This window comes from Leopardus geoffroyi, chromosome D3 (assembly GCF_018350155.1).
Source record: "Leopardus geoffroyi isolate Oge1 chromosome D3, O.geoffroyi_Oge1_pat1.0, whole genome shotgun sequence".
NCBI classification, from domain to species: Eukaryota; Metazoa; Chordata; class Mammalia; order Carnivora; family Felidae; genus Leopardus; species Leopardus geoffroyi.
This window is the reverse complement of record NC_059339.1, coordinates 20,337,082-20,363,459: the sequence shown is the minus strand read 5'-3', so window position 1 is coordinate 20,363,459 and position 26,378 is coordinate 20,337,082. Positions and strand designations below refer to the sequence as shown.

General features: G+C 45.5%; 3 protein-coding genes, 2 long non-coding RNA genes, 1 pseudogene and 1 gene segment (V, D, J or C); 5 read left to right on the top strand and 2 right to left on the bottom strand.

Moving 5' to 3' along the window:
* The window catches only part of LOC123587584 (immunoglobulin lambda-1 light chain-like), an 876,584-nt gene that overhangs the window by 547,501 nt on the left and 302,705 nt on the right, over nt 1-26,378 (top strand). The window lies entirely within an intron of this gene.
* Nucleotides 1-26,378, top strand: part of LOC123587589 — a 511,389-nt pseudogene that overhangs the window by 195,750 nt on the left and 289,261 nt on the right.
* Nucleotides 1-26,378, top strand: part of LOC123587586 — a 1,001,573-nt gene that overhangs the window by 695,748 nt on the left and 279,447 nt on the right.
* LOC123587588 (immunoglobulin lambda-1 light chain-like) overlaps nt 1-26,378 on the top strand; it is an 824,513-nt gene that overhangs the window by 523,575 nt on the left and 274,560 nt on the right. The gene's annotated exons all lie outside the window — the stretch shown is intronic.
* LOC123587590 (immunoglobulin lambda-1 light chain-like) overlaps nt 1-26,378 on the top strand; it is a 577,236-nt gene that overhangs the window by 284,805 nt on the left and 266,053 nt on the right. The gene's annotated exons all lie outside the window — the stretch shown is intronic.
* LOC123587610 overlaps nt 1-26,378 on the bottom strand; it is a 204,877-nt gene that overhangs the window by 16,558 nt on the left and 161,941 nt on the right. The gene's annotated exons all lie outside the window — the stretch shown is intronic.
* On the bottom strand, nt 8,165-22,094 carry LOC123587608. The gene is made up of 2 exons (XR_006707405.1): nt 21,761-22,094; nt 8,165-8,422 (listed from the first exon to the last, which is right to left on the bottom strand). It is a non-coding gene; the product is annotated as an uncharacterized LOC123587608 (long non-coding RNA).

Here is a 26,378-nt window from a genome sequence, read left to right as displayed (position 1 = left end):
CAGTGGGGGCATGAGGGAAGCTTGGGGAGGCCAGGCTCTGCTGTGGGCTCAGGACATGGAACTCTGGGGTCCCCACCATGACCTGGACTCTCTCCTGCTCACCCTTATCACTCTCTGTCCAGGTGCTGCCTCCCTGGCCCTGCCCACAAGCCTACCCTGGATAGGACCTTGAGCAGGACTCTGACCCTGGGTTCAGTCCAGGGGATGCTGCAGGGGGTGACACCCCATAGAATGAGCCCCATAGTCTCCTGAACCTAAAGTTTCCCTACAACACACAGCTGTCCCTTGTAGAGTGGCCATGAGACCCATGTCACTCCCACCTGCTCAAGTGAGCAGAGAGAGAGGACCAAGCAGTAATGCAGAGCGGACCAACAGGTCATGTCCCTGTACAGCCAAACAGCCTCCACCATCCCCACAGATTCTCCAGCTGTAACCTGGGACACAACCTCGCTGACCATCCAACATGCAGGCTGAGGAAGCTCCTTTCTAGGCCAGACCAGGATGGGGATGCCCAGCCCCACACTCCCCACCTCCCACCCTGGACAAGTTCCACCCCAAAGAACTCAGGGACTGAATCCAGGATACCTGGGCTCAACTCTGGACTCACCTTACTTTCTTCTGTTCTCTGGGAAACTAGTCTCTGGGCATTAGCTTCACTTGCTATGAAATGGGGATCTTATACAGGTGTAAGAAACACATTTTGTTTGAAATTAAATAATATAAAACATTGAAGAGTCTCATTAATGAGAGTGACTCAGTGGGGTCTCAGTGAGTTAACCTTGGTGATGGACTCTCTTGTTTTCTTTTATGGGAATCCAAGGGAAATCTTTCAGGTAAACTGTGACCTGTATCATGTGCATTGTATCCAAGTCTGAATTAGCCAATTTCACCAAACCACGGACAGACCAGGTTAAAATCCTCCCACACCAAACTCCATGAGATGTGATTTGTATTAAAAAATAAAAGTAGTGAAGATAGTAGTAATAACAATAAGATTAAAGATTAAAGATTTGGCACAACTGAACCTTGTGCCAGAAGACTTACCCATTTTTCTGAGGACCAACTACACTAAAAGAGGTACAGGAGGCATCAGTCTTGATTCCTAAATAGACAGGAATCTGGTGGCTAAGGGACATCACACAGGTTTGTCTGGACATTGACCCTTTTCAAATGCACTACACTTTACCCTGCATTCTCCTTTTTATAAGAAGACAGTGGACCAGGACAAGGCATTTCAACCCTGAGACAATGACAGGAATCACATCTGTCCTACCTCCTGTACTGTGTATGTGACCTGTGTGTGTTGTACTGTGCTGTGCTGGGCTGGGGAGGGCAGGGCAGGGCAGGGGGGTAGCTGTCTGAGAGAGGCTGGTAACCCTGGTCCACACCCTTTCTCAGGTGACAGGTGCTGTGGGGTGACCTGACCTGCAGGAGGGAAGCTCCCGGTCTGAGTCCTCCTCCACCAGCAGGGGGCAGCAGAGCTGCATCAGGAGCAGCAGGACGGAGGCTGGGGCTGCCCAGGTGGAGCCTTACAAGGACACCCGGCCTGGGGGTCACCAGGTGTCCAAAGGTCACTCATCAGAAGGAAGTCACGATGATGCATCCTATCTCCTCAGGCTGCAGGGACAATGTTCTGCAGGTCAGACTCACACAGGGACATCCAGGGCCCTGACAGGAGTCCTGACACAGCTTACCTCATCTGGGAAATTCCAGTCACCTCACTGTCCAACAGAAGTCTCAGGGAACTGACCCTTCTGTGATGGGCCGATGAGCGATGCCCTGACCACTCTCCCTGTTCCTCTCCCTTTCCACCTGCAGGCAGACTCAAACCAAGGCTGCGGCTTCCTTGCTCAGCAGTGTCTCAGGGGGCAGGAGGTGAGCCAATCAGAGCCCCCGGTCACTGGAGGGAGGGTCTGCAGTCTCCTTGTGAGACTTTCTCCAGAGAAAAGTGGATTCTCCCAGCCTTAAACCACAGCTCTGGTCCCTGGGATGTCCTTGGTTAAATGACAGGATCCAGCTCCTTGCAGTGACCACTGTCTATCCAATTCCCAGAAGTCACTCTGTGTGCAAAGACATGGCCCTGGAACCCAAACAGAGTCACAGAGCCAGAAGTGGGCTTCTCAGTCATGGATGGTTTCTGGCACTTTTCACATGTTTACATAAAACATGGCTGAAAAAATAAAAGGAATCAAAGTTTTCACTATGCCAGTTGCTGGTCTGTGGTGGGATGGTGGGCTGTATGGAGAGGAAAGTAACATGTGGTGATCGACTAGAAATTGTGATGTGTCTCCAACAGCAGGTGGTTGTGCAAGTAAACTCCCACATACACCATGATGAACAAACATTAGAATGAGAGTATGACATGCCAAGGACGGGACATGAATGTGTCTGGAGGACACAAAGAGGACATGAGCAGGAGGTATAGTCAGTGAGGTCACATATCACCTTCCCCTGAATCAGGTGTTGCTGGCATCTCTCCAAGGGCCCAGCCCCGCCCTATGGCAATGCTCCTGAAAGGCCTCCAGCATGCTGACTCAGCTACCCTTGTTGTCAGAGGCCCCGGGACAGATGGCCATGACCACCTCTCAGGGAGACAATGTAGAAACCTTTGGTGTTCAGTGATACCAGCAGAAGCCAGGACAGACTCCTGTGCTGGTCGTATATGACAATAGCAAGCCTCCCTCAGGGATTCCTGACTGATTCTCGGGCTCCAACTTCAAAGACACAGACACCCTAAACATCAGCAGGACCAGGGCCAAGGATGAGGATGCCTATTACTGTCAGGTATGAAACAGTGGTATACATGTCACAGTGACAAAGGCAGACAGGAAAGTGAGACACAAACTCCTTCCCCATCTTTCACACACTCTCCTTCAGCCCCAGGAGGACGGTGGACAAGCATTCAGCAGGTCTGCCCCAGGTGCCCAGATCTGAGATTTCCAGACCTCACTCCCAACCCAGCCTCCAGGCAGGCTCTGCACCCTGTGGATCAGAAGTGCATATGCAGAAGGCAGGATGAGGCTGTCATATTTTCTTGGCTAGGGAATTTGTTGTGGATGGAAGACCTGGCTGGAAGGACAGACAGAGAAACATCCATGGAGACATGACAAGCTCAAAGTGACAAGGGGTAGTCTTAGTTTTCAGTAGAACAGAATCATTGTTGTGTTACCGGGTGGAAGCAAATCTAATTTAGAACTGGTACCTCTAAGGCAGCAGAGTGTAGGGTCATGGTGACAGGCAGTCATAATTTTGCAGCAGGCCTCCAGGAATATCAGTGACTAGGGACATGCTCAGTTCCACCTCTTGACTCCTGACAAACAACTAGCTATCTGACAAACACCACCATATATTGGATACAGATTTACCCCCAATGTTGCTCCAGACACACAAGGTATTTCCACATGGCAAGCACAGTAACTGAGTCTGCCAAAGGCCATTAGTCCATTCATTCAAGACAGCTGTTTCAGAGTATTGGAGAAGAGGGTTGAACCAAGGAATTCCATGGGCATGGGCACACTGCAGCCCTTCATATCACGTGAAATGAGTGCCTTGGGAAGAAACCACACTGAGATATTAGTGGGCGAGGCACTCTGGAAATCCATGCGTAATTGTTTGGGAGGAAGCGCTGCAGTCAAAGTAAGCAAGTCTCTACCTACAGTAAAGGTCTATTCCAAGAAAAACAGAGCTATCCCGTCCAGGATGGAACAGGTCTAATGTAATGAGTCAGCCATCAGGCTCCAGGCAGATTCCCAAGGGAATGATCTCCTACTGGGAACTAAGGCTTGGTCTCTACCGTTGGCAGTTTGGTCCTCAGAAGCGGCCAGGTCAGCTTCAGTGAGTGGAAATCCACAGTGATCACCTCATGAATAACCATACACTTTCCAACATGTGCTATGGAGCCCACTGGACCAGTTTACAAGTGGATGGACAAGAAGGCTGACCACTGTCCCCAGACATGTCACATCATCCACCTGATTATTAATATCATTTCCTCTTGACAACACACTATGGTAGGCATTTTCATGGAAAACAAATTTTGTCCACCACTGTACTCATTGGAGGGGTTTCTACTCACATGTCTCTTCCTCCAACATCTTTCATCAATTTTATTTAAGCTTTATTTTATTTTTTAGAGAGAGAGAGAAAGTGGGGGACGATCAGAGAAGGAGGGGAGCAGAAGAACCAAAGCAGGCTCTGTGCTGACAGCAGCGAGCCGGAAGTGGGGCTCAAACTCATGAATCATGAGATCAGAACCTAAGCTGAAGGTGAAGGCTCAAACTACTGAGCCACCCAGGTGCCCTTCTTTCACCAATTTTCTTATTTTTCCTTCCAAATCTCTGACCATACAGCCAAACTATGAGTCAGAACCCATAGGTTAGTATATAGCCAACTCTGTCCTTCTGTTCCAGGTGAAATGAACCAACTACTCAGCTCAAATATTACCTATTAGAGAATTTTCACCACACACGTTATGCAGGACGATCCCACATTAGGACTGTAGTACTAATAGTTTAACTCTCAGAGTTGGCTGCATACCATACAGGAACCTCTGTAAGTCAGCCCTCTGTTATTTTCTCTATAGTAGCACAGGCCATAGTTGTGGGAGACAGAGAAAAGACAATGCTGCAGGGGTTGGGGTCATGGACACCCAGCTTCTTCCTCATGCAACTCACTTGTGCCTTCAGAACCTGGTGAAGCCTGATCTCAAATTTACCTCTTCTGTTTGAAGATGGAGAGCTGCTGTGAATGCCCAAATCCACGCATGGTTTATCAGATAACACCTAGTCATGCAAGCAGCTCACATCACATGGTAATCTAGTGGCTTCTAAGGAGCATTCCATCTCTGTTAAGTTCAGTAGGAAGCCAAAGTGTTTGCCAAGCATAGCTTTCTATTTATACACATGTAAAAAAAGAAATAGACAGCTACCTATCTATTTCAGCTCTAGGAACATCATTATTAACTAAATGATACTAACATCCTCTGTCAAATGAGTCTGAACACTAATATGGTCCTGCTGTTCACTGTGGTAACCATACCTACTTCTCATTGGTGAGGATATGGAACTCTGTGTCTCCTAGAAACTCAAGGATCTCATCAACTACCACTTAGGTACCCAATTCAGAGTTCAATCTATAGAAAATACATGTGCATATGTTGTAAATGTATGTATACATTTACACACACACATATCTGCAAGCACACAATGCAGACACAATTAGTATATACGTGCACAAATACAATATATTCATATATGTGTATGTATATAAAAGATATAATAATGAAGGGATGTGTGACAGGAATTTGATGTCATGCGGAACACACACACATGGGTGAGCTGCAGATAAGCCACAGTGACTCAGCTACAAAAGGGCTCCTGCTTCCCTTTCAGTTTGCAGGGAAGCTCACACAGGGACTCCTCTCGTGAGTTCCCTTATATTTGGAACATACAGCGATGAGAATTCTAACCCATCACTCCTGTCCCTGAGGTTATAATATGAGAAAATAATCACCTTGGAACTCAAATAGTTTTGAATCGCAGACTCCTAAGGTCCTCACTGTCCCTGCATCCTCAGAGAAACCAGACTCTTCTCCACAGGGACTGACTCCAAACACACTCTTTAGTTCTTCTAAACTAAACTGTTCCTTCTTCCCATTCTGAGCAACTCCAAGGTCACCTCTGCAGAGAGGCCTCCTCCAGGCTCTCACCACACAGCACCTGCCTGTCACCTTGTCTCAGTGCAATTCATTATCTGCACATCATCCAACATGACACATGTTCCCCTAACATTATATTTATTAACTGATAGTTTTGTGTTAATTATCCTAACTGGTCGCAAAGTTCTTAATGCAATACATGCACATCTCAGACAGAGGCATGAACATTCAGGCACTTATTTTTCTCTCACAGAAACAACTTTGAAGTCAGACAGCATTTCTCTAGGGAGTCAGCAATTCCGTGAGGTCCCACCTCTGCCCACGTTTCTGTCCCACCATTACTGCTATGGAGGCTTTGCTTTTCACTGATGTTGACAACAGACCTTGGGATGATTGCTGCAGCTCTAGCTACCACACCCATGTTAAAGAGGAAAGGCACTCACTGCATATCTGGTATGCTTTATCATTCACAAGAAGAAAAGTCCCCAGAAAAGACCCCAGCTTACTGACACATCCATGTGCCAAGTCTGGCCCACAAGGTCACTCTTGGACAAGAGGGACTTGAGAATAGTAATGGTGTGGCTTCTAAATGAATATAGAGACAAGATACAGGTAGAACGGTTTGGAGACTGTCTGTTGCATTACCAAATGTGTCCACTGTGCTGCTCCACACACAGGAAGGTAACCGAGCAAGACCTCTGTCTTGTTCACACTCCTTTCTCAGGACAGAATGTGCCAACCCAAGTGAATCTGAATAACTGATGGCTGGGTGAGTGTTCTCTGTGTCTGTCTTTGGAGTGGTAGCCACCACCACCCTATTTTGTATACCAGGAGCCAGTGCCAGTAAGACACAGTTCCTAAATGCTGTGTCACCTGTGGTGCCAAACCCTAGAACCACACCCGTGACCAACCATCACCCCAAAGATATAAGCAATGATACCTCAGATGGGCCCTGCTTTCTCCTCCTCACATCAGGCTGTTTCTATTTTCATGGATAATTTGGTCTTCTCCTGCCTGGTCTTGAGGCTGACAGGGACCTACAGAAAGGAGCAGTTCCTCCCCTGGGATCAGCAGTCCAGGGATCAGGGAAACAAGACTGAGCACTGGGTTCTGCATCTCCACCTGGACAGGGGACTTCCCTGTTCCTGAAGCAGCCAATGTGGAGGGGTCACTAAGGGGCAGCGGAGATCATCTGGCAAAGCCACTTGCACATGGGGAGGGTCTGGGCATCAGGTGTTCTAACAGGAGGGAAGGTGGGTCACCATGACCTGAGATCAGAAGAAAAAGGCATAGGTTTCTACAGTATCCGCTTTGACAGTGATGTAAAATTCTGATTCAGTGTTTCTCAGATCTGACTTCTATAGAACTTGCCTCTATTACTAGCACAGATCCAGTAATTCCTGTTCTCCAGCCCGGCCCATAGCTGGTAAACTCAATCAAAACTTCCACAAGCTGGGTCTGTCCCTGACACTGAGTACATCATGGGGATACTGAGGCATAGCATGGATAACCTGTCCCAGAAGTTCTCCATCAGGACACATTCCTACCGCACCTCAATGGTTCCTCAAAACTCCACGTGCACTAGACAAGGGAGAAATTTTGTTCAGGTTCTGAAGTTCCCCAACACAGACCTGGGGTAGGACACTTCACTGACCTAAGTTCCTCCAGTCACCTAAAGAGTAAACATTCTGTAATAAGTTCAGAAAATGCAGACTCCAACTCTGAGCTCTGCTGTGACCACACCCAACCAGGAGCCTGGACAAGGAGAGGGATGCAGTTGTGGACCCCCAACTATGGGCTCAGAGGGTGAAGCAGAATCCCCTGGGCTGAAAGTGGATCTGAAAGGCTGCCCCTCCCATCTGTGTGTCCCTTGAGGCTGAGCCCATTTCTGAAGCCTCAAGTCTCCTCAGCAGCAGCCCCTGAGCCCTGGCTGATTTGCATGAACAGCAGGTGTCTCCAGCAAGGGGATAAGTCAGGCCTGGGAGGAACCCTGCCCAGCCTCAGGACCTCAGGGAACAGAATTGAGGCACCTCCACCATGGCCTGGACCCCTCTTCTCCTCGGTCTCCTCGCTCACTGCACAGGTGCTGTGCCCAGGCTCACACCCACCCCAGGCCCAGGGTTCTGGGACAAGGCTGGTCCTGACTCTGAGCTCAGCAGGGGAGTCTCAGTGGGGACAGGATGCTCAAGACCCTGCTGTGGGATGGGGGCTGGTGGGGTGATAGCCCCCCACTGTGTTCACTGATCTGTGTGAGCCCTGAAAGGCTGCACCTGCCCAGGGAAAGGAGGGGGGTGGTTCTCATTGGTTCAAAGGCTCCATCCACCAGGCGGGCCCATGGGCCCCAGGGACTAAGATGACAGCAGAGTGGACACTGGGGCCTAGATAATCACTGGAGCTTAAGCCAGGCAGGTGGGAGTGTTCAGGGGATGACACCCCAGGCTGGACACCCACCTCTCACCTTCTCTCTTGCAGGCTCCGTGGCCTCCTATGAGCTGACTCAGCCCCCGACAGTGTCAGTGAACCTGGGACAGACGGCCAGGATCACATGTGGAGGAAACAACATTGGAAGTTATTATGCTTACTGGTACCAGCAGAAGTCAGGCCAGGCCCCTGTGCTGATTATCTATAAGGATAGCAACCGGCCCTCAGGGATCCCTGACCGATTCTCAGGCACCAACTCAGGGAACACGGCCACCCTGACCATCAGCGGGGCCCGGGCCGAGGACGAGGCTGACTATTACTGTCAGGTGTGGGACAGTGGTAATGCTCACAGTGACACAGGCAGATGGGGAAGTGAGACACAAACCTCTTCCCCATCTCTGTCATGCTCTCTCCAAGCCCCTGGAGACCTGTACACAAAGCAATGAGCAGATCTGGTCCAGGTCCCCAGATCTGAATTCCCCCCACCTCCCTCCCCATCCAATCTCCAGGAAGCTCTGCACAGGGAGGGTCAGGAGTGCATTTACAGCTGACAGCACTAGGCTTCCCTGCTTCTCGGGGCCTGGGTGTGAACTGTGGACAGAGGGCCTGGGTGGAGAAAAGACACAGGGAGACTTTCGTCCAGGGCTCATTATCTCTGCACTTCCATGTGGTGGCTGTGGGCTACTGCTCTCACAACCGACAAGGATTAGAGCCCCAAATATCCCAGCTCACCTGAGGTCCTGAAGCCCTGGTGTCATGTGTGGAGCCACCTTCACCTGAGTGCAGTAGACACCGTGGGGTCACCCACACCCTGTCTTTTGGTCTCACACACCCACCCACTACTGCCTGGAGCCTCTGACAGCTCACAGGGGTGCTCCTCACTGCCAAGGACTCTTGCTTCAGAGAATTGCCTCCCCACGTTTATGTCCCTTCTCAGAGAGGTTCAGTTAAATAATCTCCTGAGGCCTAGAGGCCAAGGCCCTGCCCTACTTTCACATGTCCTGAAAGGTTCCAGCTTTGGAGCTCCCTGCAGGGAGGAGGCCTCATCGGATGTCTCACTCCGTGTGGGTCACTTCTCCTTCTGCCCAGTCTGACCTCCCTCTTCCTTCCAGATCTCCTGCACATGCATTTCTCCATCTCAGAGTCAGCTTCCAGGAAGCCAATCCAGGATAGCCAGCATCCCTGACAGGGTCCTCTCAGACCTGAAGAGGCCGCTGTATACACACAGAGCTAGGGTTTCTCCCCCAGATCCCCAATGTGCATGTCCAGTCCCCACAAATGTGCTCAGCCTTTAAGAGGATACAAAACACATTTTTCTCTGCTGAGATATTTATTTTTGTCCCAGATGATTTGATATTGTATAGCTTCAATATTAAGATATAACTATTTGTGAACACATCTGATGTTATGTTTGTTATGTGATAATGGGATGAGACAGGAGAACAAAACAAACTTATGGTCAATATATATCCAAACACACCCTACAACATTAGGAAGAAGCACGTTACTTCTATATTGCTCATTTCTGTGACTACCCTGTGCTCAGAGGGGTGTCTATAATGTCCTTGTTCACTATTCACCCCATATCTCCTTCCCACAGCAAATACCTGAGCTAGTCGCCATCACTGCCCATTGATAGGACTAGACCTGCATTCTGGAAAGTTAGTTCATTATCATACCTGCTGAATTGGATTGTGGTGCATTTATGACTGTAATGCAGACTCAGGGAGTATTAGGGGATCTTCTGAATCCTTACACACCCTTCTTGCCCCAATTGTGCACTAGAAACGCAGCTCCCCTGTGACAGTATCATGAATAACCCCAGCCAGTGCCCTGCACTTTTCCTGATGATTCACTTCCAGGAGGAGCCTAAAGCAGACAAGACACACTCTCGGCCTCCAGAGCCGAGCAGCCCATATTCCCTGGGTTCTCACCCCATCCACAGCACACACTCCATGTGGCTGGTGAAAGAGTCCATTCTTAACCCATTTTCTCCACAGCACTACACATCACTACAATCTGTACCAAGCTTACGTGACCAGAGTAAAACTGTTATGCCCCATGTCCCAGGGGGCCTGGTAGGACCTAGGGAGATAGACAGAGGAATGAGATATTCAACCGTGGTCCAGATCTCTAGCCTGTGACACTCAGTGAGCACACAGTCCCCTGAGGAGGGGGGTGGGGGGGTCTTCACAAGATGCAGCTGCAGGCACGGCAGGTCTGGGTGAGGCCCAGGCATCTGCATGTGGAACAGCTCCCAGGTGCCTGTGGTGCTGATCCTCCCAGGACCACACTCTGTGTGGCCTCACTCCTGCTCTCTGGCTGCTCCCAGCACAGGTGAGAGGCCCACAGGGAGCCACAGTGCGAGGCACAGGTGCCCTGCTCTCCTTCCCATCCTGGGTCCATGGCGTCAGGCCTTGCAATCCCCTGTGTCCACATCGCTCCCTCCCCTAAGGGCTGGGCCAGTGATTTCTGACTCGGCCTCCCTTTATTCTTCCAGCCCCCTCTCCTCTCCTTTCTTACAGGCTCGATGCCTCTCCTGATCTGAGGCAGACCCCCCTGTCAGTGGCCCCAAGCAGGCCCAGGATCCCCTGTTCTGCAAATGAGCTCAGGAGTGAACATCTCTCTTGGTACCGACAGAAGCCAAGTGAGCTGGTTATATAGACAGATAAGAGTGACCATCGGGGTCCAATTCTGAGGATGGAACTTTGGGACATGGCCCCCCTGAGCTTGACCAGAACTAAGGGCCAGGACAAGGCTGACCATTGCTGTGCCACTTACCAGGGCAGTGGGTGTGTCTTCAGTGACTCAAGGTGACACAGAAGGATGGGGATGGGACACAAACCCTCCTACCATGGCCTGGCTCTCACTCTCACCTGTCCTCTGAGCAGATGCTGGTCAGGACTTAGGATCGGGTAGGTGTCCTCCCTGGTCCTGGCACAGGCCCTGCACTGTGGGCGACTCTAGCAGTTCTCTGTCCTCTGGTCTATGTTTATCCTACTGAACAGTGGCAGAGTGTTCAGTAGTGGCAGGGGGCTAGTATGACTATGGGAGCTGGAGTCAGGATTTACAGTAGGTGATAAAGATTTAGGATGTCATTATACATCACATGGGCCCCAGATGTAATCACATGTCACTTAGGAGGGGAGACAGCTGTCTTAGCACAGTCCTGCAGGAATTCCTCTTCCCTTGGGTACAGACAGCCTGAATGGGCCACAGGGCAGCGTCTCCTTTGGTTCCTGGGTAAGGTGTCCCCACATCATCAAGGGCTGCCTGACGCCTCTTGAAAAGGGGACCAGGCCCCTCCTGCCCCAGGCCCTTCCTTCCTTAGATTTTACAGAAACCGTGAAGGAAGTGCAGACCATTGTGGGTCCCACCTGGCGTCTTTCTCCTGGTGCCATGTCCTCCCGCTGCCCCAATCCCATCACCTGCACCAGGCAGGCCTCACCTTTAGCTCAGGCCTGACCCACATGGCCTCACACCCATGCCCACGCTGACCCTGCATGGAGGTTGTGCCTGTATTTGGGCCTCGCCTGTCACTCTGAAAGGAAAGATGTATGAATAAGCTGAATTTCTCTTCATGATTCTTTGATGTATGGTTTTGAAATTGATTTTTAGAGCCATTGTATGAGGTAAAAACTACAAATGAGGTATTAATAAGGAAAAGCAGAAGCTTCTGCAATTTCCCCTCTGGCTTGAATCAGAGCATTACCTTCATGGCAATGGGAGACATAGGTCAAAAAATAATTTTCTCCTCACCAAAGTATGGCATGTACAATTAGAATCTTTATCAAAAATTTACTTATTGACATGATGAACTACAAAGAAGATGTTTAGTGGGAATCCTTGTGACCAAAATAATATGTCCAGGGATTTATCAGGTTAAAGGATCATGAAAAGTCCCTCTAGAGAATAATAATCTGGAGATTCTCACTTCACACATTTTCATCACATGACAATGAATGGGCTGGCATCTCCCTGGTCCTCAGGGGGCCCCATGGTCAACTTTAGCAGTGCCCCCTCCACAACCGGTATCTGGCAGAAGTGAGAAGAAGAAGCTGTCTCCTTCAGGACCTGGAACGTTCTGACTGAGGTTGTCCCACATCCCCTCTCAGCCTGGGCGGCCTTCTTCACCTGGTGCAGGTGACTGTTGCTGCCTTGCACCTGCCAGCCTCTGCTCTCTCTCTGCCTCTCCAGGGAATGGGGACCTGCATGCCTCTCCGAACCTCCCTTTCCTGTCAGGTGCAGCCCTCCCTCATGTTTCTGCTCAGCTCAGCCAGTCTGCGGAGCGTTGAGGAAAGCAGGGACAGGTCATCCGTGGGGGATGAGACAGGAGACCAGGACCAGAGCCACAAGTAGCATCCTAGTCTCCCTGTGGCTTTAGGTGGTAAGGGGGAATGGGAGGGTAACAATCACTTCCCTGAGTGGCCTCAGCCCCCAGGTGAACTGGGGAGTTCCCCGGAGCTGAGCACAACTGTGACAAACCTGTCCCTACTTCAGCAGCTTCCTCCTGCAGGCCCCTTAGTGTGCCAAGTGGCTGCCAAGAGAAACTGACTTAGTACCTGGAAATTGCCTCTTACTGCACCTGACCACAGGTGTTGCTGAACAAGTGAATCTCACGGACAAAATGACAGACGAAGATTCTAAGGATAAAGTCCCACATTCTAATGACATGCCAACTTTGGGACCATTTGGGTCTGGCGGAGCCAGAGGAGACGTGAAGCAGAAGGAGGAAGGTAATGAGGCCACAGGAACACCTTTCCCTGAATCACGTGTTGTCTGTGTATCTTAGAGGACCCGACCCAGCCCCATAGCCAGGCACCTGAAAGACCACGGTGGGAGCCAAGGACTGATTCCAACACACTTGTGTGAGATAGTTGTCATGTGGCCTGACCCCAAGAAGGTGACTGATCCCAGAAATTGGAAGCCAAGGCTGTTTCTTTTTACCTGATAGCTGATTGCAGGATGCTGGAGGCTACCGTCTTCCTCTTCAGTCACATATTCTGATCTCACCACTGGTTTGTCAATTAGGAGTCCCTGAAGTGGAGGGACTTTACATAATTTCGAACACTCATTGACTCAAGGCCCTTGGAAGGGCCTGGACCCAACAGTGCTCTTTGTTTGGGTCACAGGAGGCAGAGCTCTTTGTTTCCCCACCATGGCCTGGACCCCTCTCCTGCCCCCCTGCCTCACTCTTTGCACAAGTGCTGCCCCTGGGCCCTGCCCACATGCTCAGTCCCCACAGGATCTGAGCTAGGCCTGCCCCAAAACCTGAGCACAGTCCCAGCACAGCCTCAGTACTAGGACCTAGGGAATGAATCCTTGGACCTCACAACAACCTATTCTGCTCTGTCTTTTCAGGCTTTGTGGCCTGCAGTGGGCTGACTCAGCCACCCTCAGTGTCAGTGGGCTTGGGACATATAGCAACAATCATTTGCCCTTATGTACTATCAGGGAGATATCCACTGTTGTACCAGAAGAATCCAGGCCAATCTCTCATGCTGGTCCTTTATAATGATAGTCGTCTGGCATTCTATCAAACTTTCCAATGAGGAAGTAGGAAAATAGGAGCCAAAATAAGTGAAAGAAAGAGAGAGAGAGGGAGAGGGAGAGAGAGAGAGAGAGAGAGGAAGGAAGGAAGGAGAAAGAAAGAAAGAAAGAAAGAAAGAAAGAAAGAAAGAAAGGAGAGATGAGGGGTAGGGCACCTGGATGGCTCAGTTGGTTGGGCGACAGACTCTGGCCCGGGTCATGATCTCAGGGTTTGTGAGTTCGAGCCCTGTATTGGGCTCTGTGCTGACAGCTCAGAGCCTGGAGCCTGCTTGGGATTCTGTGTCTCATTCTCTCTCTGCCCTTCCCCGACTTGTGCTCTGTCTCTCTGTCTCTCAAAAATAAATGTTAAAAAAAATTAAAAAAAAAGATGAGGGGAGGGGACGGGAGGAAAGAAGGGAAGGGGAGGGGAGGGGAAAGGAGGGGAGAAGGGAAGGGACGGGAAGGGAAGGGAAGGGAAGGGAAGGGACAGAAGAGAAGAGAGAAGAGGGGAGAAGAGAAAAGACATCAATCCAAACTGACCCTGAAATTCCACTGATGATAAGAATTCACAGGAAGAATGAAAAATACATTTTCATAACTATATTTCATTTGTACATGAACATCCATCAGCATGATAGATGGTTCTCTATATCCTCACTTGCCATCTGAAGATGTCTTTAGGTCTAAAATGAGTCTTTTTTTTTTTAACGTTTATTTATTTTTGAGACAGAGAGAGACAGAGCATGAACGGGGGAGGGTCAGAGAGAGGGAGACACAGAATCTGAAACAGGCTCCAGGCTCTGAGCTGTCAGCACAGAGCCCGATGCGGGGCTCGAACTCACGGACCGCGAGATCATGACCTGAGCTGAAGTCGGCCGCTTAACTGACTGGGCCACCCAGGCGCCCCTAAAATGAGTCTTTTGAAGGCAGCATAGAGATGAGTCTTGTTTTTTTTTTTTTTATTTTGTTTTTTGTTTTGTTTGTTTGTTTAATGCATTCTGTTACCCTATGTCTTTTGATTGGAGCATTTTGTCCATTTAAATTCTGGGTGATTACTGATTGACATGAATTTCATGCCATTGTGTTACCTGTAAAGTTGATGTTTCTGGTGATGTTCTCTTTTCCTTTCTAGTCTTTGTTGCTTTTGGTCTTGTTTTACCCACTCAAAGAGTCCCCTTAACTATTTCTTGCAGGGCTGGTTTAGTGTCATGAACTCCTTTAGTTTTTGTTTGGGAAACTCTTTATTTCTCCTTCTATTCTGAATGACAGCCTTGCCTGATAAAGTATTCTTGGCTGAGTATTTTTCCCATTCAGCACGTTGAATAGATTTTGGCACTCCCTTCTGGCCTGCCAGATTTCTGTGGACAGATCTACTGCAAATCTGATTTGTCTTCTCTTGTAGGATAAGGACTTTTTTTCCCTTGCGTTTTTCAGGATTCCATCGTTTTCTGGTTTTTGTTTGTTTGTTTGTTGTTTTTGTTTTGTTTTGTTTTGTCAATTTGATTCTGATGCCTCTGGGTGATGGCCAGCTTTTGTTGAATATAATGGGAATTCTCTGTGCTTATAAATGTTGATGTCTGTTTTCTTCCTCTGATTAGGGAGGTTTTAAGCTATGATTTGCTTAAGTAAACCATCTGCTTCTTTATCTTTCTTTTCTGGGATTCCTATGAAACGAATGTTATTAGACTTTAAGGAGTCATTGAGGTCAATAAGTCTACATTCATGATATAATAATTTTCATACCCACTTATATTCAGAATATTATTTCCCATAATTTTATCTACTATATCCTCTGTTTCATCCATCTTCATTTTCATTGCATCCATATCAGTTTCAGTATTTTTTATTTCAGACTGACTACTTCTTTAATCTCTGCAGTAAGGGATTCTCTAGTGTCTTCTATGCTTTTCTCAAACCCAGCTAGGATCCTTATGATTACTGTTTTCAATTCTGGTTCACGGGCTCCTGCGTGATTCAGGCAGTTAAGTGTCTGACTTCAGCCAAAGTCATGATCTCACAGCTTGTGGTTTCAAGTCCTGCGACGGGCTCTGTGCTGATGATTCAGAGTCTGGAGCCTGCTTCAGATTTGGTGTCTCAGTCTCCCTCTGTCCCTCCCGTGCTCGCTCTCTCTCTCTCTCTCTCTGTCAAAACAAATAAACATTAAAAATAAAATAAAATAAAATAAAATAAAATAAAATAAATTCTGGCTCAAACATCTTACTAGTTTCTGTATTGGTTAAATCCCTGCTGTGACTTCTTCCTGTTCTTTCTTTTGCGGTGAATTCCTCTTGTGTCCTTTTGTCTGATTCACTGTTTTGTGTTTGTGTGTGAGTGTTAAGAAAGCCTGTTTTATTCTTGCTCCTGGGAGTAATGGCTATCTTAAGAAGAGGTCCAGATGGACTTAACAGATATATTCAGAACATTCCACCCTAAAGCAGCAGAATATACATTCTTCTCCAGTGCACATGGAACGTTCTCCAGAATAGACCATATACTGGGACAAAAATCAGCCCTAAGTAAGTACAAAAAGATTGAGATCTACCGTGCATATTTTCAGACCACAACGCTATGAAACTCAAAATCAACCACAAGAAAAAATTTGGGAAGGTAACAAATACTTGGAGACTGAAGAACATCCTACTAAAGAATGAATGGGTTAACTAAGAAGTTAAAGAGGAAATTAAAAAGTATATGGAAGTCAATTAAAACGATAACACCACAACCCAAAACCTCTGGGATGCAGGAAAGGGGGTCATAAGAGGAAAGCATATAGTAATCCAGGCCTTCCTAAAGAAGGAAGAAAGATCTCAGATACACAACCTAACCTTACCCCTTAAGGAGCTGGAAAAAGAACAGCAAATAAAACCCAAAACCAGCAGAAGACAGGAAATAATAAATATCAGAACAGAAATTAATGCTATTGAAACAAAAAACAAAAACAAAACAAAACAAAACAAAACAAAACAAAACAAAAAAAAACAGTAGAACAGATCAATGAAACCAGAGGCTGGTTCTTTGAAAGAATTCACAAACTGATAAACCACTAGCCAGTTGATTAAGAAGAAAAAGGAAAGGACCCAAATAAATCAAGAATGAAAGAGGAGAGATTACAGCCAACACAACAGAAATAAAAACAATAATAAGAGAATATTATGAGCGATTATATGCCAATAAAATGGGCAATCTGGAAGAAATGGACAACTTCCTAGAAACATATACACTACCAAAACTGAAACAGGAAGAAATAGAAAATTTGAACAGACCCATAACCAGTAAGGAAATCAAATTAGTAATCAAAAATCTGCCAAAAAACAAGAGTCCAGGGCCAGATGGCTTTCCAGGGGAATTCTACCAAACATTTAAGGAAGAGTTAACACCTATTCTCTTGAAACTGTTCCAAAACATAGAAATGGAAGGAAAACTTCCAAACTCTTTCTATGAAGCCAGCATTACCTGGATTCCAAAACCAGACAGAGACCCCACTAAAAAGGAGAACTATAGGCCAATTTCCCTGATGAACATGGATGCAAAAATCCTCAACAAGATATTAGCCAACTGGATCCAACAATACATTAAAAAAATTATTCATCACGACCAAGTGGGATTTACACCTGGGATGCAGGGCTGGTTCAATATCCGCAAAACAATTAACGTGATTCATCACATCAATGAAAGAAAGGACAAGAACCATATGATCCTCTCAATAGATGCAGAGAAAGCATTTGACAAATTACAGCATCCTTTCTGGATAAAAACCCTCAAGAAAGTAGGGATAGAAGGATCATACCTCAAGATCATAAAAGCCATATAAGAACAACCCAATGCTAATATCCTCCTCAATGGGGAAAAACTGAGAGCTTTCCCCCTGAGGTCAGGAACAAGACAGGGATGTCCACTCTCACCACTGCTATTCAACATAATATTAGCCTCAGCAATCAGACCACACAAAGAAACAAAATGCATCCAAATCACCCAGGAGGAGGTCAAACTTTCACTCTTCGCAGAGGACATGATACTCTATATGGAAAACCCAAAAGATTCCACCAAAAAACTGCTAGAACTGATTCATGAATTCAGCAAAGTTGCAGGATATAAAATCAATGCACAGAAATTGGTTGCATTCCTATACACCAACAATGAAGTGACAGAAACAAAAATCAAGGAATCGATCCCTTTTACAGTTGCACAAAAAACCATAAAATACCTAGGAATAAATCTAACTAAAGAGGTGAAAAATCTATACACTGAAAACTATAGAATGCTTATGAAAGAAATTGAAGAAGACACAAAAACTGGAGAAAGATTCCATGCTCCTGGATAGGAAGAATAAATATTGTTAAAATGTCGATACTACCCAAAGCAATCTACATATTCAATGCAATCCCTATCAAAGTAACACCAGCATTCTTCACAGAGCTAGAACAAAAAATCCTAAAATTTGTTTGGAAGTAGAAAAGACCCCGAATAGCCAAAGCAATCTGGAAAAAGAAAACCAAAGCAGGAGGCATCACAATCCCAGACTTCAAGCTACACTACAAAGCCGTAATCATCAAGACAGTATGGTACTGGCACAAGAACAGACACTCAGATCAATGGAACAGAAGAGAGAACCCAGAAATGGACCCACAAATGTATAGCCAACTAATCTTTGACAAAGCAGGAAAGAATATCCAATGGAATAAAGACAGTCTCTTCAGCAAGTGGTGCTGGGAAAACTGGACAGCGACATGCAGAAGAATGAACCTGGACCACTTTCTTATGCTATACACAAAAATAAACTCAAAATTGATGAAAGACTTCAATGTAAGACAGGAAGCCATCAAAGTCCTAGAGGAGAAAGCAGGCAAAAACCTCTTTGATCTTGGCTGCAGCAACTTCTTACTCAACACGTCTCTGGAGGCAAGGGAAACAAAAGCAAAAATTAACTACTGGGACCTCATCAAAATAAAAAGCTTCTGCACAGCGAAGGAAACAATCAGCAAAACTAAAAGGCAATAGACAGAATGGGAGAAGATATTTGCAAATGACATATCAGATAAAGGGTTAGTTACAAAATCTATAAAGAACTTATCAAACTCAACACCTAAAAAAACAAATAATCCAGTGAAGAAATGGGCAAAAGACATGAATAGACACTTCCCCAAAGAAGACATCCAGATGGCCAACCGACCCATGAAAAAATGCTGCACATCACTCATCATCAGGGAAATACAAATCAAAACCACAATGAGATACCACCTTACACTTGTCAGAATGGCTAACATTAACACCTCAGGCAACAACAGATGTTGGCGAGGATGCAGAGAAAGAGGATCTCTTTTGCATTGTTGGTGGGAATGCAAGCTGGTGCAGCCACTCTGGAAAATAGTATGGAGGTTCCTCAAAAAATTAGAAATAGAACTACGCTATGACCCAGCAATTGCACTACTAGGCATTGATCCAAGGGATACAGGTGTGCTGTCTCGAAGGGACACATGCACCCTAATGTTTACAGCAGCACTATCAACAATAGCCAAAGTATGGAAAGAGCCCAAATGTCCCTCAATGGATGAATGGATAAAGAAGATGTGGTATGTATATACTCTCTGCTGCCTGGCTCAGCATCTTCTCTGGGAGGTGTCCCAGAACACTTCTCTTCAAGGGCTGATCATGACATTGCTGCTATGCCATGCCAAGAAAACCTAGCTCAGATGGGAAAGTACCAAAAGGAATCCAGACCAGAGACACATAAGCATTTCGAGCTGATATTAGTGTGGCCAGTGCCTTAGTGGTGTCTGTTTCCTCATGAATGAGCTTTTCACTTTCTTGAGGAAAAGAGACTGGAAAGAGTATGATCATCTGAGGGAGGTGGTCACAGGATTCAACATTCTTATGACACCCAGGTTGTCATCATGATACCACAGTGCCAACTCTACTTAGATTCCCCTGATCCCAAGAGATGTGTTTCATGCTCTTTCAAGACAAATCTGATCAGGGGAGGGGTAGGTAGAATGTGGTCTGTTTGTCTCAGCACAGTAAGGAGAGGGGATCTGGAGATTTACCTGCTTATGTAGCAACTTCCACTCATTCTAACTTTTGCTTTCCTCACCCCCATCACCAGTTGAATATCATCAGGGAATAAAATTCTTTGGTTGATATTTTACTAGTAAGTGCATAGTTTTGAAGTCAAAGAGGTGTCTAGAAAGGGGTCGACATAGAATCAGGCAAAATGTGCCTTAATATAGTTTTCTTCATATTCGTTGTCCTTGGGATTTGTTCAGCATCTGGATCTACAGGTCTCCTGTTTCTCTGTCTTCTTTTTGAGGATCACCTATGGTATGGATATTGGGACATTTGATGAGACTCCACACTTTACTGATAATTATTGATCTTTAACATTTTTTCCCTTTGTATTTTAGATTGTACATTTTCTTGCTATGACTTTGAGGTCACTAGTCTTTTATTTTCCAATCTGTAGTTAATTCCATATAGTGTACTTTTTATTGGTGCTTCATTATATCTTTTATTTCTTGGCTGAGATGTGATGTCTCTCCACTAATTTTCAGAGAATTTCTCCTTTCTTGTGTTAGTTTTTAAGTAGCTGGTTTAAAGTCTTTGTGAGCAAATTCCAATGTTTCTTTCATACTGGGTTAAGCATCATCTTTCTTGCTGGTTGAACTTTTCATTTTTCTTCCTATAGTGGGTAATTTTGGCATCTATCCTGAATCTATTCAACGCTATTTTATGGAACTGTGATTCTAGTTCTAAATTCCAGGTGATGTTGGGTTGGTTTTGTTTGTTTTTGTTTTTTGTTTGTTTGTTTTACCAGATACTTTACTCAGTCGTGTACAAGCTACTAGTTTCAAACAGTGTTCTGTTGAATGTGTTTTCTGTTTCAGTTCTGTTTACAAACACTTTGCTCTGCTGTTTGCATCTTTCCTAAGTGGAAACAACGCAACGATCTTCACAGGTCATATCTGGGATTTTAGTGGAAGCCACTTCCTCAGTTATATTCCCCATGACATTCCATCCTTCTTCTATCAGACACTGCACAAGTGCAGCTCAGAGATGATCCAAGACTCAATAATTGACATCGTTGCTTTCCCAGGCCTCTCCCTCTTCAACATCTCCCCATCCCCAGTATTTCCAGTTCCGTAGATCTTACTTTTGGTCTTCTGGACAGAAACCTAGGACTTGGCTCATCTTCACTGCCATGCACTTCCCCTGACAGTGCTGACGTCTGGGCCAAGTTGCACGAGGACAGAGAGGATTGTCTCTTGTGCAAAATCCTAACGTGAGAAAAATAAGTTCCCAAATACACCACTGTTATTTCTCTCACTACAAAAGCACTTTCTGTGGGCAGGGACATAGAGAAGGAGGAGAATCAAATTTATAGGAAAAGAAAAAGTGTGCGGTGCCTGGGTAGCTCAGTCAATTAAGCATCTGACTTTGGCTCTGGTCATGTTCTCACAGTTTGTGAGTTCGAGCTCTACATCGAACTGTCTGCTGTCATCACAGAGCCTGCTTCGAACCCTCTATCTCCCCCTCTCTCTGACCCTCCCTGCTTGCATTCTATCTCTCTCAAAAATAAATAAACACTAAAAAAAAAATGAAGAAAAGAAAAGAAAAGAAAAGAAAAGAAAAGAAAAGAAAAAGTGGATATCCAATTTGCTTGAGCTTTAGAAGTCATCCTTCTCACATGTCAACCCAGAACAATGGTGTGTTCCTGGATCTCTTTCTGTCTTAAGCTGGTGACTGGTGCTGCCTCCCAGCTGCCTTGAGGAGAGGTTGAAGGATTCTGAAGGTAAAATAGAAAGGTCAGCACTGATCGTTACTGCAACGTCAATGTCATTCTCAATCTGCCTTGTAGGATCTTTTTCTAGGGACTCAAATAGCTCCTGCATAGCTGCTCAAATAGCTGCATTCTTTCCAGGCTTAAAGCAGCATTCATTGGGGAATCATGGTGTCTTCCTACTATATCTTAAATGGAACCTGATCCTGATAACAGTACTTGCAATCTGGGTAATTTTATCTGTTTGAAACAGGCATTAGAAAAAAATGGAAAGTTGAAAAAGAATTTTAAAACCTTCGCAAGAACGATATAGGAAGAAATATTTCTAAAATGCTACTGTTTCTTCAGTGTTCCAGGGTCACTGAGGTTGGTTTTATGGTGACTGTTGGGCAGAGTGAGGTGAAGGAAACAGAGTAATGCCAGAAAAATAAATCAAAGATAAAATGGAATGAGATCTGGATAATATAAAGCTTATAACAAATGACCCCCTGAAACATAGAAATGTCCCATTATCAAACCTGTACTTCCCTATTCTAATTCAGTTCTCCATAGATCATGTACCATTGACAGTGTAAACTTTATTCTTCATTTCTAGGTTGGGATCTTAGGCTGAAGAAGGGCAACTGGCATGTTAATGAGTGGAATGTACAGAATGTCCTGGCGCATGTTCCTTTTTCCTTCATGGGGTTCACCCACACCTTCCATGTAGCATGCAAGCGAGTGACTGGGGCGACTGATAAGCTGGCAGGTTTCAATGTTGCACATACATCAGCACAAACAAAGAGGGGAGGGATGGTAACAAGCCTTCAGCTGGGGGAGACCTCACCACCAACCACCACTCACAACACATGGTCCACTGATGGGGGCAGGCAGTGACACGTTTCTAACAGTACAGAGATCCTCAGAAGTAGGTATCCAGCAGAGGGCACAGAAGCAAGGGCCCCAGGCCTGGGATACTCACAGAGACACAGTCATGTCATGAAAGAAATACACAAGGTCCTGGAGCTCATGACCATGAGGGCATAAGGATATCATTGTCTTCTGGACAAATCTGACAAAACATTCAAGTTCTTAACTTCCAGAAAAAACATGTCAGAGTGTTTGAGTCTTTTCAGCTAAGCTCTGATGCCCAAGGATACAGAAGTATGTAGAATGAAGGGTCATATCTGAGGGGCTGAGGAGAGGCAGGTGCAGGAAGCATATTAGCATAAAGGCCACTCTCTTCTCTGAGGCAGGGTGAGGAGATAATAGAGGCATGAGGGAGCCAGGCCCAGGATCAGAGTTTCAGAAGGAAGTGCTCTTGAGGCATCTCCACCATGGCCTGGACTCTGATCCTTCTCACCCTCCTCACTCAGGACACAGGTGAGGTCGCCAGGGAAGGGACCATGGGGACATCTGGGCTGATCCTTTCTCTCCTTCTCAGGATCACCGGAGTCTTTCAGCACTGCACTAATGAGTGTGCTTTACTTTTTTCAGAGTCTTGGGTGACTCAGTCTCTCTCAGTGTCTGGGCTCTGGGCCAGACAATTACCATCTCTTGTTCTGGAAGCAACAATGACATTCAGGGTTATAAGGATGTCCCCTGGTACCAACAGCTCTCAGCCACATCCCCCAAACTCCTGTTTTATCATGTACATTCTCAGGCTTCAGGGATCCCTGATCGCTTCTCTGGCTCCAAGTCTGGCAACACAGCCACCCTGACCATCTCTGGGCTTCAGGCTGAGGACAAGGCTGATTATTACTGTTGTTTATATACAGACAGTGGCACTTACACAGTGGCCCAAGTTCATGGGGGAGGTAAGACCAAAACCTTCCCTGAGGGCACAGCTCCCTCCTTGCTTTAAAGATGCTTCCATAACCTCAACCATGTACAGATGGGGCTCCATGAAATATAGCCTTGAGCATTCACTTCTCTCTAAGCTCCTCTCCATCCTGCAATGTAACAAAATGGAACAGATTTCCTGGTGAATTTTCTGGTGAAATGACAGTCTCTCTTTGCTCCTTAACATCTTCCCATTCTTCAGTGACAGGAATAGAGGGACAAAGAGAATGTTCCTAATCAGGGGAAAGAAGCAGATATCTAAATCTAGGAGGCACAAAGAAGTCCCTTCAGATTCAACAAGAATAGGTCTTCACCATGGCATATCATAGTGAAACTGGCAAAATACAAAAATAGAGAGAGGATTCTTAAAGCAGCTAGGAACAAATGGGCCTTAATCTACAAGGTAGACACATAAGGGTAGTAGTAGACCTGTCCACTGAAACTTGGCAGGCCAAAAAGGGTGGCAGGCAATATTCAACGTGTTGAATAGTAAATATATGCAGCCAAGAATGCTTTACCCAGCAAGGCTGTCATTCAGAATAGAAGGAGAGATAAAGGCTTTCCCAGATGAACAAAAACTGAAGAAGTTCATGACCACTACACCAGTCCTGCAAGAGATCCTAAGGGGGATTCTGTCAGTGGAATGCTGCAAAGACACAATGACACTAAGTCCATATCTTTCAATAATAACTCCGAATGTAAATGGGCTAAATGCCCCAATCAAAAGACATAGGGGATCAGAATGGGTACTTCTATATGCTGTCTACAAGTGACTCATTTTAGACCGGAAGATACCTACAGATTGAAAGTGAGGGGATGGAGAACCATCTATCATGCTACTGGGATTCAAAAGAAAGCTGGAGTACCCATACTTACATCAGACAGTCTACATTTTAAACCAAAGCTGTAACAAAAGATGAAGAAGGGCATTATATCAAAATTGCGGGCTCTACCCACCAAGAAGAGCTAACGATTGTAAATGGTTATGCCCCCAACTTGAGAGAACCCAAATATATAAATCAATTCATCACATACATAAGGAATCTTATTTTTTTTTTTCAACGTTTATTTATTTTGGGGACAGAGAGAGACAGAGCATGAACGGGGGAGGGGCAGAGTGAGAGGGAGACACAGAATCGGAAACAGGCTCCAGGCTCTGAGCCATCAGCCCAGAGCCCGACGCGGGGCTCGAACTCACGGACCGCGACATCGTGACCTGGCTGAAGTCGGACGCTTAACCGACTGCGCCACCCAGGCGCCCCTTATAAGGAATCTTATTGATAAGAATACAGTAATTGCAAGGGAATTTAATACTCCATTTACAACAATGGACAGATCATCCAGGCAGAAAATCAATAAATAAACAATGGCCTTGAATGATACCCTGGACCAGATGGACTTGACAGATATATTCACAATTTTTCATCTAAAGGCAACAGAATACACATTCTTCTCAAGTGCACATGGAACATTCTCCAAGATAGATCACATACTGGGTCAGAAAACAGCCCTCAGTAAACAGAAAAAAATTGAGGTCATACCATGCATATTTTCAGATCACAACACTATGAAACTTGAAATCAACCACAAGAAAAAAGTTGGAAAGCCTCCAAATGCATGGAGGTTAGAGAACATTCTACTAAAGAATGAATGGGTTAGCCAGGCAATTAAAGAGGAAATTTAAAAATACATGGAAACAAATGAAAATGAAAACACGATGGTCCAAACCCTGTGGGATGCAGCAAAAGCAGTCATAAGAGGAAAGTACATTACAATCCAGGCCTATCTCAAGTCACAAGAAAAATCCCAAATACAAAACCTAACCACACACCTAAACAAACTAGAAGCAGAGCAGCAATGAAACCCCAAAGCCAGTAAAAGAACAGAAATAATAAAGATTGGAGCAGAAATAAACAATATAGAATCCCCATCCACCCAAAAAAGCAGTAGAACAGATCAATGAATCTAAAAGCTGGGTTTTTTTTTTTAAGTTTTTATTTAAATTCCAGTTGGTTAATATATAGTGTAATATTAGCTTCAGATGGTGTATAATATAGTGAGTCAATACTTGCATGCATTACCTACTGCTCATCACAACAAATGCACTCCTTAATCCCCATAACCTATTTCACCCATCCCCCCACCCACCTTCCCTCTGGTAACCATAGTTTTGTTCTCTACAGTTAAGAGTCTGTCTCTTGGCGCAACTGGGTGGTTCAGTTGGTTATATATAAATATAATCTCCCACATCTTCTTTATACATTCATCAGTCAATAGACATTTGGTTTCGTTCCATAATCTGGCTATTGTTGATAATACTGCTATAAACATTGGGGTGCATGTATCCCTTTGAATTGGTATTTTTGTATTTGGGTAAATATCTAGTAGGGCAATTGCTGGATCACAGGGTAGTTCTATTTTTAACTTTTTGAGGAATCTCCATACTGTGTTGTAGAGTGGCTGCACCAGTTGGCATTCCCACCAACAGTGCAAGAAGGATACCCTTTCTCTACATCCTTGCCAACACCTGTTGTTTCTTATGTTGTTGGCTGTACCATTCTGAAAGGTGTGGGGTGATATCTAATTGTAGTTTTAAGTTACATTTCCCTGATGATAAGTTATGATGAGCACCTTTTCACGTATATGTTGGCCATCTGTATGTCTTCTCTGGAAAAATGTCTATTTGGGGGTGTCTGAGTGGCTCAGCTGGTCTAGTGTCCAACTGTTGATTTTGGATCAGGTCATGATCTCACGGTTCGTGAGATCAAGTCCTGTGTCAGGCTCTGTGTCAACAGTGTAGAGCTTGCTTGGGATTCTATCCCTCCCTCCCTGTCTCCCCCCATCAAAATAAATAAATACACATTTTGTAAAAGTTTTATAAATGTCTATTTATGTGTTTTTCCCATTTTTAACTGGACTATTTATTTTTGGGGTGTTGAGTTTGACAAGTTCCTTATATAGTTTGGATACTAATCCTTTATCAAATATGTCATTTGCAAACATCTTCTATTCCATAGGTTGCCATTTAATTTTATTGATTGTTCCCTTTTCTGTGAAGGAGCTTTTTATTTTGATGTAGTCCCAATAGTTTACTTTTGCTTTTGTTTCCCTTGCCTCAGGAGACATATTTAGAAAGAAGTTGTTATGGCCAATATCAAAGAAGTTACTGCCTGTGTTTTC